Source organism: Pan paniscus, chromosome 20 (genome assembly GCF_029289425.2).
Source record: "Pan paniscus chromosome 20, NHGRI_mPanPan1-v2.0_pri, whole genome shotgun sequence".
Lineage (NCBI taxonomy): Eukaryota > Metazoa > Chordata > Mammalia > Primates > Hominidae > Pan > Pan paniscus.
Genome location: NC_073269.2, coordinates 52,321,276 through 52,334,396, shown reverse-complemented (window position 1 = coordinate 52,334,396; position 13,121 = coordinate 52,321,276).

The following is a 13,121-nucleotide window of genomic DNA, read 5'->3' as shown; positions in this document are numbered from 1 at the left end:
AGGACACTGTACAAAAATATCTGAAATTTTGGTGCTAAAAAACCAAGAAGAGGGTGGTAATTCCATGACAGTAGTAACAAGAAACAAAAAGACCAGCCGGGCGCAGTGGCTCACGCCTGTAATCCCAGCACTTTGGGAGGCTGAGGCGGGCAGATGACGAGGTCAGGAGATCCAGACCATCCTGGCAAGCATGGTGAAACCCCGTCTCTACTAAAAAAAAATACAAAAAAATTAGCCAGGCGTGGTGGCGGGTGCCTGTAGTTCCAGCTACTTGGGAGGCTGAGGCAGGAGAATGGCGTGAACCCAGGAGGCAGAGCTTGCAGTGAGCTGAGATCGCGCCACTGCACTCCAGCCTGGGCGACAGAGCGAGACTCCGTCAAACAAAACAAAACAAAACAAAAACAACCAAAAACCAAAAACCCAGGCAGAAGCTTAACAGAGAAAATCAGAAAAAGAGATAACTAAGAAGGGCCCTCCTCCTGGGGTCAGAGACAGCCTCAAACCCTGGCAACACTTTGTCTTGGCAAAAGGGTTAGACATTAAGCAGCCCACAGGCCTATTAAAAAGAATAGAGCAATCAATTAACAATTAGAGGAGTCTAACAGATGCAAGTGATACCAACAGAGGCAGACGGGCCAGAAGCTTAACAGAAACATCAGGAAAAAATAGTAAAAAAAGAATGAGTTCCTGTCCTTTGCAGGGACATGGATGAAGCTGGAAACCATCATCCTCAGCAAACTAACACAGGAACAGAAAACCAAACACCACATGTTCTCACTCAGAAGTGAGTGTTGAACTGTGAGAACACATGGACACAGGGAGGGGAACATCACACCCAGGGGCCTGTCAGGGGCTGGGGGGAAAAGGGAAGCAGCACATTAGGACAAATACCTAATGCATGCGGGGCTTAAAACCTAGATGACGGGTTGATAGGTGAAACAAACCACCATGGCACATGTAACAAACCTGCATGTTCAGCACATGTATCCCAGAACTTAAAGTAAAAAAAAATATATATATATATACATACATATATAATTTGTAATAAAAAGGCAAAAGCTACCCCAAAAGAACCCAGCTAAAACCATAATTATCTGGAGTAGTTAGCGATCCAGCACTCATGCCCAAGGCTGCACCCTCTGAAGAGCACTAATAAAACAGAATTGTGTAATTATATAAGCAATTATATAACTTGTAACTACTTATTAAAACAGTATAATTGCTTATTTCTTATCCTTTCTTCTCTTAACTGGTCTTAAAAGTAATGGCATAAAACAATATGTACATAATTGTATTGCTGGGAAAAATAAAGAATCTGATTTTAAAATGGGCAAAAGATCTGAATACCTAGTTCTCAAAAGAAGACATACACTCAAGTATATGAAAAAAGTATATGAAAAAATGTTCAACATTACTTACATTAGGGAAATGCAAATCAAAACCACAATAAGATACCTCATCTCAGTTAAAATGGCTTTTATCAAAAAGACAAGAAATAACAGATGCTGGCAAGGATGCAGAGAAAGGGGAATACCCATACACGGGAAATGCCCATCCAGACCCAGATGGTGAATTTTACAAAACAATTAAAGAAGGCTTAATACCAATCATTCACAAACTTTTCAAAAAAAACAAACACAACTTTCCAGTCTATTCTGAGGCCGGTATTACCTTGATACCAAAACCAGACAAAGACATTAACAAGGAAAAAAAACTACAGACCAACATCTCTTATGAATATAAGTTCAAAAATCCTCAACAAAATAGAGCAAACCAAATCCAGCAGCATATATAAAGAACGATATGCCATGACCAAGTGGATTTATCCCACGGATGCAAAGTTGGTTCAACGTGTGAAAATCAATTAATATAATACACCATCTTACTAGACTATAGGAGGGAGACACGTAATTCTCTCAAATGATACTGAAAGAGCATTTGACAAAATCTACACTCTTTCATGATAAAATACAAAGAACAAACTAGGAATAGAAGAGAGTTTCCTCAACCTGTTAAACAGCATCTACAATAAACTCATAGCTAACATCATACTTAATTGTGAACGATTGAATACTTTCCCCCTAATATCAGGGCCAAGACAAGTATATCCACTCTTACCACTCTATTCAAGATAGCATTGGTGGTTCAAGCCATGAAAGTTAGGCAAGAAGATAAAATGAATTTAGACTGAGAAAGATAAAGTAAAATGATTTCTATTTGCAAATGACATGATTTTGTATGTTAAAAATCCTAAGGACCAGGCACAGTGGCTCACTCCTGTAATCCCAGCATTTTGGGAGACCAAGTGGGGAGGATCACTTGAGGTCAGAAGTTTGAAACCAGCTTGGTCAACATAGCGAGACCCCATCTGTATAAAAATAAAAACATAAAAAAATTAGCCAGGGATGGTGGCACATGCCTGTAGTTCTAGCTGCTCAGGAAGCTGAGGCAGGAGGATTACTTGAGCCCAGGAGTTTGAAGCTGCATTGAACTATGATCACACCACTGCACGCCACCCTGCATGATAGAGTGAGATTCTGTCTCAAAAAAGAAAAAGAAAAAAAACCTAAGGAAGCTACTATGACCTAAAGACTAACAGAAAAATTCAACAGGATTGTAAGATAAAAGAGATCAACATATAAAAAGCAATTGTATACACCAGTAAAAAACCATCTAAATATGAAATTAAGAATATAAGTCCACGTACCAAAGAGAATAAAATACTTATGAATAAATTGAACAGAAGAGGTGCAAGATTTGTGCACTAAAAACAACAAAACATTGTTGAAAAGAATTAAGAATATGTAAATAAATGGAAATACATCCATGTTTGCAAATTGGAAGACTTAATATTGTTCAGGTGCCAAAAATCCCAAATTGATCTATAGAATCAATGCAATCCATATCAAAGAACTTTTGTGAGATGAAGTGTCACTCTGTCACCCAGGCTGGAGTGCAGTGGCATGATCATGACTCACTGCAACCTCCGCCTCACAGGCTTAAGTGATCCTCCCACCTCAGCCTCCCAAGTAGCTGGGACTACAGACGCACACCACCATGCCTGGCTAATTTTTGTATTTTTTGGTAGAGATGGGGTCTCACCATATGGCCCAGGCTGGTCTCTTAACGCCTGAGATCAAGCCATCCACCTGCCTTGGCCTCCAAAAGTGCTGGGATTACAGGCGTGAGCCACAGCACCCAGCCTTCTCTGAAGAAATTAATCAGTTGATCCTAAAACTCATATTGAAACATAAAGGACCGAGAATAACTAAAACGATCTTGAAAAAGAACAAAATTGTAGAATTGATACTTCATGATTTCAAAGCTTACCACAAAGCTATAGTGCAGTGTAGGAGCTGACACACAGGATAGACATATAGATCAACGAATAAAACTAACAGTCAGAAAATAAACCCTTAGATTTGTTGAAATCAAATTTCAACAAAAGTGCTAGGACTATGAAGTAAGGGAACAAATGATTTTTCAACAAATGGTGCTGGGAAAACTGTATATTCATACACAAAAGAGTGGGCAGAAAGAGGATCTCTTCCTCATACCATACACAAGGATTAACTCAAAATGTAGCACAGACCTAAATACGAGAGCGAACATATAAAACTCTTAGCAGAAATGTAAAATAAGCAACCCACAGAAAGACAAATACCACACCGTCTCACTTGTATGTAGAATCTAAAAGAGTTGAACTCATAGAAGTAGAGAGAAGGGCAGTTACCAGAGGATTGGTGTGGGCAGATGGGCAACAGGGAAATAAGCAAATGATATGAAGTTACAGTTAGACAGGAAAGATAGGTTTTAGAGATCCACTGCAGGGCACGGTGACTATAATAAATAATAGTGTATTGTGGGCTGGACGTGATGGCTCATACCTGCAATCCCAGCACTTTGGGAGGCCAAGGAGGAGGGTTGCTTAAGCCTACAAGTTGGAGACCGGCCTGGGCAACACAGTGAGACATCGTCTCTATGAAAAACAAAATTAGCATGGTGTGGTGGTGCGTGCCTGTGGTCTCAGCTACTTGGGAGCTGAGGTGGAAGGATCACTTGAGCCTCAGAGGTAGAGGGTGCAGTGAGCTGTGATCACACCACTGCACTCCAGACTGGGCATCAGAGTGAGACCCTGCCTCTTAAAAAAACAAATGGTGTGTTGTATATTTCAAAATTGCTGAAGAATATATTTTAAATGTTCTAGTGACAAAAAATAATAAGTATATTAGGTGGTAGATATGGTAATTAATTTGATTTAATCATTTAACAAGGCAAACATACATTAAATCATCATATTTTACCCCATAAATATACACAATTATTCTTTGTCAACTTCTTAAAAAGATTCCTAGCAGAAAACATAGAAGTAAGTCTTAATGACCTCGAGTTAGGTAATATTTTCTTAGATATTACACCAAAAGCACAAGAGAGAAAAGAAAGAATAGACTTCATCAAAAATTAAAAACCTATGCACTGCAAGCAATAGCATCAAGGAAGACATTAGTGGATTGAAGACAATCCACATAATGAGGAAAGTATTTGCAAATTATATATATGATAAGGGATGAGTATCCAGCATATCTTCTAAAACTCTTACAACTAAATAATAATAAAATAAATAACCCAATTTAAACATGGAAAAATCTGAAAAAACCTTTTCTCAAAAAGGAATACAAATGGCCAATAAGCACATGGAAAAGACACTCAGCATCGTTATTTACCAAGGAAACGCAAATTAAAACTACACAGGATATCACACCCACCCACCCAGATGACTGTAATAAACAGGAAAATAGAAAATAACAAAGGTTGAAGAATCTGGAGAGAAATGTGAGCCCTCATACACTGCTGGTGGGAATGTAATTGATGCAGCTCTGTGGAAAAGTTTGCCAATTCCTCAAAAAGTTAAACAGAATTACCATGTGGCGTAGCAATTCCACTCCTATGTGTACACCCAAGATAACTGAAAACAGGTTCTCAAGCAAATACACGTATACATATGTTTGTAACAGCACTATTCACAATAGCCAAATGGTGGAAACAGCCCAAGTGTCCATCAACAGATGAATAGATAAATGAATGCTGATACATGGATACAATTGAATTTATTCAGTTGTAAAAAGGAATGAAGTACTAATAAATTCTATAATGGGGATATGCCTTGAAAACATTAAGTTAAAAAAAAAAAGTTACACGAAAGGTCACTTATAAATGGTGTGATTCCATTTACATGAAATGTCCCAGATAGGTAAACCCATAGAGACAGAAAGCAGACTGGTAGTTGCCAAGGGTGAGGGTAGAGGGGAAAGGGAGGAACAGCTAAGTGGGCATGCGGTGGTCGGGGGCTGTGGAGCCAGGTGACTCGGAGGTAAAAAGCAATTTTGGAAGATGACTGAGCTACTCTTCCTTCAACTTGAGAGAGAAAGGAAGAGAAGGAAGGAGAGGAGGGAAAAGACAGGGAGGGGAGAGGGGAAGACAAGAGAGGGGGATGTGAGACAGAGGGACACAGGGGGAGGGGGAGGGGGAAGAGGGGGAGAGGGGAAGAGGGGGAGAGGTGGAAAGGGTGAGGGGGGAGAGGGAGAGAGAAAGAGAGAGAGAAAAAAGAGAGGGAGAGGGAAAGAGAGAGAGAGAGAAGAGAGAGAGGGAGAGAGAGAGATGGTTGCCTAAAAAGAAGTTAGTGAACACAGCAGGCATTGCTCATCTTGATGGAATACACACAACAAAACTCAGTCCACTGCCTGGGCTGCCCTTACTTACCCAGCACACTCCTGTGGTAGTCGGTCCTCATGCCTGAGACACTGAACCTCATGATTTCCTGGCACTGAGAGCCCAGGAACTCCAGGCAATAGTGCCTGGGCTACAGGGCTGGGTCTGGTTCGAGGGCAGGATGATCCCCTCATCACAGTCCCAACAGATTGCAGATCTAGTCTCCACTCCTGAGTGTCAACTGGCACAACCACAGTCCAATATCTGGAAGAGTCAGAGCTGATGAGCTGGCAGGGGACCTCTGGGAGCCCCCAACCCTATCCACAGTGCTATAATCCTACCTCCTTTCTTCTCCCTCCACTCACCACACCCATTCTCACCTATGGTCCCTTCTGAGTCTGAGCCCAGGAGTTCAAAAATAAAGATCAGCTGAGAGCAGAAGAATGACAGTGATTCTGGGGTCACAAGATCATGATCATGGGGCACAAGATGATGTCTCTGAGTTTCTTTGGTTGCTGTAACAGCTCAGAGCAGATTTTGGGACTGACTGTGTGCAGGTTCTGGGCATTGGGCTTGGCAGGTGAGGAAATGCAGGGAGGGCTCTGGAAAGGGTTAAGCTTCTGGAATTTGCAGGTGGGGAGAGAGATTGCAATGCAGTCAGAGAGGACACGGGTGATTATGAGGTGGGAAACCAAGAATTAAATAGGGAAGAGAGAATTAAGTTTGAGGTTCAGAGGTACATTAGGGATAACAGTAGGCATTAGCTCAACCTGGGGCAAGGGTTACCTTACCGAAGATTCTGGGCACCATGGAGCTTCAGAGCAGCTCATGGGACAGCAGCAGTGCAAATGGGTCAGTGACTTTACACAGGGACTTATGTAGGCTATGAACTTATCCACATTTAGGGAGGTGCCCGGAAGCACTGGCCTCTTGGAAAGGGTGCGGCATGAGAAGCCACAGAAAGCATAAGAAAAAAAATGCATCAACAGCTTAGTAAGATGTTCCTGGACCTGTTCCAAGTGGCTGCTACCTTCTCAGACCTCTTGAAATCTCAGAGTAAAGGCTTCCCTAGAACCTTTCAAAGCCGTGAGTGAGTATCATTCTTTGAACTCTGCCCACGGCAAAGCGACTTGAAAGAGATTCCTTGGCTCTCACTTATCTGAGAGCATACTACTCACCAAACATCACAGCTGGTGATGAAACTTCATATTCATCCACCCTGAAGTTTCAAGGGGTCCCTCTACTCCCCATCTCAGTCCGGCTCCAGACCTGCACTATGAGAAACAAACGCACCCGTCCAAACCCAAAGAATGGACTCAGAGACACAGAAAACAGTGGAAGCAAGACTTTTAATGACGGTCTTGCAAGATTGAATGTCTGGTAGGCAGGCACACCCAGTACGGTTACAACAAGCAATTTATCCCCTAGTGCACAGGTCTCTCCCCTGGTTCCTCGTAGGCTGAGTACGATGGCGTCACAATCTTCCCAGACGTCGCCTATTGGTTGCTGGGTTGAGGCTTTTAGGTGTTTTCTTTAGGATTGTCTCACTGCATTTTGTTGCAGCCTATAATGCATTGCAATCAAAGCCAGCTCGGGGACTTTTCAAGTATTTGACTTACGACCTAGGTAGTCAGGCAAGCTGATAAGAATAGATAAAGTGAGCTATTTTGCTGGCTAGTAAACTTTCATTCTAGACTAAACTCTGGTTTGGGAGAGGGTAACTAAGGGGACCCTGACAAGCATGCACCAGCTATGGGCCTAGTATATTCTGTCCTTCCATAGTTTGTGGGCCTCAGCCTATCTGAGGTACTTTGTCTTGGAAATGGACCACCATATCCATTATTATAATTGTAGACAGCACTGTCTATAATTCTTCAGAGTCATTTAGGGGAAACTGTGAAGATGCAGCATAATCTAGAAAAAGAGCAGGGGCTGTAAAAACCCTGCCAGGGAGAACAGAAAAGGAACAGACAGTGATAGAATAGACATCTGGGATTCATAGAATAGATGGAAAGGCAGCCCCTTTTTGTTGTTGTTTCTGGAGTGCTTTGTCCAAGGAAACGCTCCTTCTATGTTTCTTACTGTTATTTTATTGTCACCATCACTATTATTTGTGTCACGGGATACCATGTGGGCTATTATTAGAATGCGCTCCTGTGTTTTCCATTGACTTCCTTCCCATCCCACAGTGAGATGGGTGGGAGGGTGAGACAGAGATCAGGAGAGGTGTTAGGGCTTTATAAAAGTGCATTGTTAGTAGAAGAGTTCTGGACCTGATAAGTGAATTTAGAAAGGTTGTAGGGTATGAAGTTAACACACAAAAGTCAACTGTATTCCTTTATACTGGCAAGAACTAGTGGATACAATAATTTAAAGAAAAAAATGCCATTTACAATACCCCCTCCCCAAAAACTGAACTGGTATACTGTAAATCTAGGAGAACATGTAAAGGATGTGTATGATTAAAGTATTCAAGGAAACCTTAAATACAGAGTGGTATATCATGTTGTGGTTTGGAATCTGAAACTCAGGTAAGATGCCAATTCTTTCCAAATTATCTACAGATTTAACACAATTCCAATCAAAACCCAAGCAGGATTTGTCTGAGAGAGAAACAAAATAACTCTAGAATTTATGTAGAAAAGCAACGGAAACTAGAATGGCCAACACAATTTTGGATGAGGAAAGATGGTAGAGGACTCACACTATCCAATTTCACAATTACTCAAGCTACAGTAATGACAACAGTGTAGTACTGGCAAATGGATAGACATGGATAGACACATAGATCAATGGAACAGAATAGGTTCCAGAAATAAACCCAAACAAATATAGTAAATTGTCTTTTGGCAAAGATGTAAAGGCAATTCAATGGGGGAAAAGATAGTCATTTCAACAAACGGTGTGAGACAATGGGCATGCATATGAAAAAAAAAAAAAAGAAGACTTCTACCAAAGCTCACACTTTATACAAAAGTTAACTCCAAATGGTCTAGATATGAAAAGTAAAACTACGTATTTCAAGAGGAAAGCATCAGAGAAAACATTTATACCTTGGGAAAAGACATCAAAAGCATTATCCATTTTTTAAAAACAGATTGGACTTATCAAAATTTTAAAGTTAAACTTGATGAACAAATTGTTAAGTGAAGCAACAGACAAGCTACCAACTGCAGAAAGTGTCTGTGAATCACATCTCTAACATAGGACTTGAATCCAGAGTATATGAAAAACTCTCAAAACTCAAAGTGAAACAACAAACAAAATCATTAAGCATCGGCAAAATATCTGAACAGATGCTTTACAAAAGAGGACATACAGATAGCAAATAAGCACATGAGAAGTTGTTCAACACCATTAGCTATACTGGAACTACAAATTAAAACCAGTGAGATACTATCTCCCATCTACTAGAATTGGTAAAATTTAAATATATATATTAAATAAATAAATAAATACACACACACACACACACACACACACACACACACACATATATATATGAGTGTGTCCTTAATTCTCTACCAGTGAGGGAAGCTGGAAGCAAGATGGGAAGGTGGAGAGAAGAAACCCTGAAAGGAACTAAGAGTTACTGGAAGGAGGGCTTTAATCTGGTGAGTGGGTCACTCACTGGTAGGTAAGTCATGTGTGGAAGCCTGTTTGGGGTGTTGCAAGGATTGACTGTGTTGGACTGGACGAGGGAGGGCCACTGGGGGTGTAAGTGAAAAAGTACCAGAGTATGTGTATTTAGATATTATGAAATTATACACAAACATATATGAAAGAGAGAGAATATAGACAATACCAAGTGCTAACAAGCAAGTAAAGACACTGAATTTCTCATATTTTACTGATGGAAATGAAAATGGTATATATATATAACTCCGAAAAACATTTTAGCTGTTTTTATAAAATTATACATTTACCATACAACCCATCATTCACACTCCTGTGTATTTATCCCAGAGAAATGAAACTTATGTTCCCACCAAAAAAGCACAATCGTTCATAGTATTTTACTTGTAATAGCAAAAAAGTGGAAACAACTCAAATATCTATCAACAGGGGAAATGGGAGACACACCGTGGTACACACACAATGGAAACTTTTGAGCAATAAAAAGACAAGGAACTATTTACATACACCATGACTTGGCAAGATCTCAAAGGCACCGTGTCAGATACAAGAAGTTGGTCTCAACAATTACATAGGTAAGAATCAACTTAGCCTTTCCTGTGACACTCAGGAAAGGCAAAACTATAGGAAAGAGTGAATGGCAGGGGTTGGGGTTGGGTTTGGGGTGATGGAACTGTTCTGTAACCTGATTTTGATCGTGACTACATGAATCTATACCTGTGTTTAAATCCATTAAGTTGTGCATAGAAAAAAGTCAACTTACTGTATGTTTTTAAATAAAATCAGGGTGTGGAAACTGACCTTTGTATTCACTTATTTATTCAGAAATAATTTTGAATACATATTTTATACTAAGTGCTGTTCTAGCTGCAAAGAATATAGCAGTGAGCAAAATAAGGGGTTTAATTTTGTTCAGAAGACACAGAAAATAAACATCGAGTAAGTATATATGATATGATATGATATATGATATGATATGATATGATATGATATGATACGATACGATATCAACCAATGATGTATGCCATGGAAAAAATAACAAAGGAGTTTAGGAGATAGAGAATTACGTGGACAGGCATCAGCAAGTCATGACTTGAGGGTCGACTGCCAGAAGCTAAGAATAATTGTGTTGTATCAATGGTCAAAAAGATCAAAAGAGGAGTAACATTTCATGACACATTTAAAATATATGAAATTATATGAATTATATGAAGTTGGCATTTCAGTATCTGTAAATAAGGTTTTACTGGAACACAGCCATATTCACGCATTCATTCATGTATTGTCTTCATGCTTCTTCACTACAATGGCAGAACTGAGTGGCTGCAGAAGAGACTTATGTTTTGCAAAGCCTGACTCTTTACATAAAAAGTATGCCAACCCCTGCTGTAAACAATGCTAAGTGAAGGTGGTCAGGGAAGGCCTCTGTGATGAGTTATCTTCTGAGCAGAGGCCTGACAGAGGTGAGGGGTGGGCCCACAGGTTACTGGAAGAATCCCCTAGGGTTCTAGCCCCAGTTGGGGTTGCCTGCATGGGGCATTCAACGAATAACAGAGGCCATGTGTTGGGTCAGAGTGAGGGAATGTGAAGTGGCAAGTGATGGGTCACAGTAGACCAAGGGCCTGTTTATATAGCTCAGTAGGCCACTGTGCACAATCTTGATTTTCTCTGAGCCACAGGGAAGCCCTTGGAGGGGTTTGAGCAGAGACAATATCTATAGTGCCTGGCAAATGGGAAGGGGTTTATAAATGTGAGCCGTTGTTATTGCCAACGATACCATCTGATAATACAGTTGACTCTTGAACAATGTGTGGATTGGGGTGCTGACGCCCTTGGGCAGTTGAAAATCTGCATATAATTTTTGATTCCCTAAAAATGTAACTACTGGCTGGGCCTGGTGGCTCACACCTGTAGTCCCAGTACTTTGGGAGGCTGAAGCAGGAGGATTGCTTGAGCCCAGGAATTCAAGGCTGGAGTGAGCCATGATTGCACCACTGCACTCCATCCTAGGTAACAGAGTGAGACTCTTGTCTCAAAAAAAAAAAAAAAAAAAAAAAGAAGAAGAAAACAAAAAACGTAACTACAAATAGCCTACTGTTGATGGGCAGCCTTACTGATAACATAAACAGTAAATTAATACATAGTTTGTATATTCTATGTGTTATACACTACATTCTTACAATAAAGTAAAACAGAGAAAAGAACATGTTATTAAGAATCACGAGAAAGAGAAAATATATTTACTATGTGTTCAGTGGAAGTGGATCATCATAAAAGTCTTCATCCTTGTCTTTACACTGATGAGGGTGATGAGGAAGAAGAAGCATTGGTCTTGCTGTCTCAGGGGTGGCAGAGGTGGAAGAAAATACAAATGGACCTGCATAGTTCAAGCCTGTGTTGTTCAAACATCAACTGCAGTAACATGTAACAGTCAACCCCTGCATTTCCACCCAGCAACCTCACACAGCCAGTGCATTTATAGGAGTTAAATGAAATTTTCTCTCATTTTGTAATGTACAGGTATTCTTCACTATATAAACTTACACTATAACAATATTTGCTGTGAAGGCTTGACAGTGATAAGCTAAATGAGATTATCTGTATCAAAAGCTGTTATAATGTGCATGTAGAAGCCAGTGGAAGCTTTTAAATTGGCAGTACAGGCAAAAGGATGCAGAGTGCAATTAGCCAATGTCAGCAGCTCTCTGGGCTTGTTTGTACATACAGAGCAGTATCTCTCATCTTCCCTACCATTTTAAGGAGGGTTTCACCCAGCATAGGTCCCAGTAATAATGTCTGTCAGCCACCAGTCGTGCTACCTACTAAAGTCCAATTTAAATAGTCTCTTTCATATAATAATTTAAACATAGATAGATAACATACCTGTATATTTATATTACATCACAGTGCATTGTTTTTTCATTGCAGAAGGAATAGATAATTTGATTCAGATATTACACAACATATTTCTTACTTCAGATACCCATACTCACCAGTGAGTAAATGTTCACAAAGAATAACTCTTCTCAATGCTATATTTCACGTAGAAACCCTGGATAGACTACTAGAAAGCTTTTTAAGAGTATTTTTGTAATGTTTGAGGAAATTACCTGGTGGCATTAACGGGGCTAGGAACATTATTATTTTTGTCACTTAAAATAATAGAATGCAAGTTTCTACATTCTGAAAATTTTCCATCCAACATACTTCCCAAGATGGATTCACTTGGCATGATAAGGGGTGTGTGTGGGGTCCCCAGTTTACATGAACTTTATATACACATTTACGTTATTGGATGCTTGTAAGTCATTATTTCATTGTGCTTAAAGAGGAAACTGTAGCTCAGAGAGGTTAAGTAAATTTTAGAATTCCACAACTAGTAATGGTGTACCTGGGTCCCTAAAGTCATGAGAGAGAATTATGAGAGTATTATTGGAAACTTCAAAGGTACTGAAGCCAGAATCTGCTAACAGCACTGATCTCTGAGGAGGGCAAATGAGCAAGGGAGGGGTGAGGTAAAAGGAGGAGAAGGATACTTTATCTGTAATTTTTAAAAACCATATACTGGAAGTTTTGTTCTTTGCATGCATATCTTTGATAATTTAGGGTGAATTCGGGTTGGGCAAATACCCAGGAGAGTGACCAATGGCAAGACAATGACAGAGGTAAGCATGAGTCCTGTGGGATGCATAGAGTGAGTGCTTAATTCTCTATCAGTGAGGGAAGCTGGAAGCAGGGTGGGAAGATGGGGAGAAGGAGAAACCCCGAAGGGAACT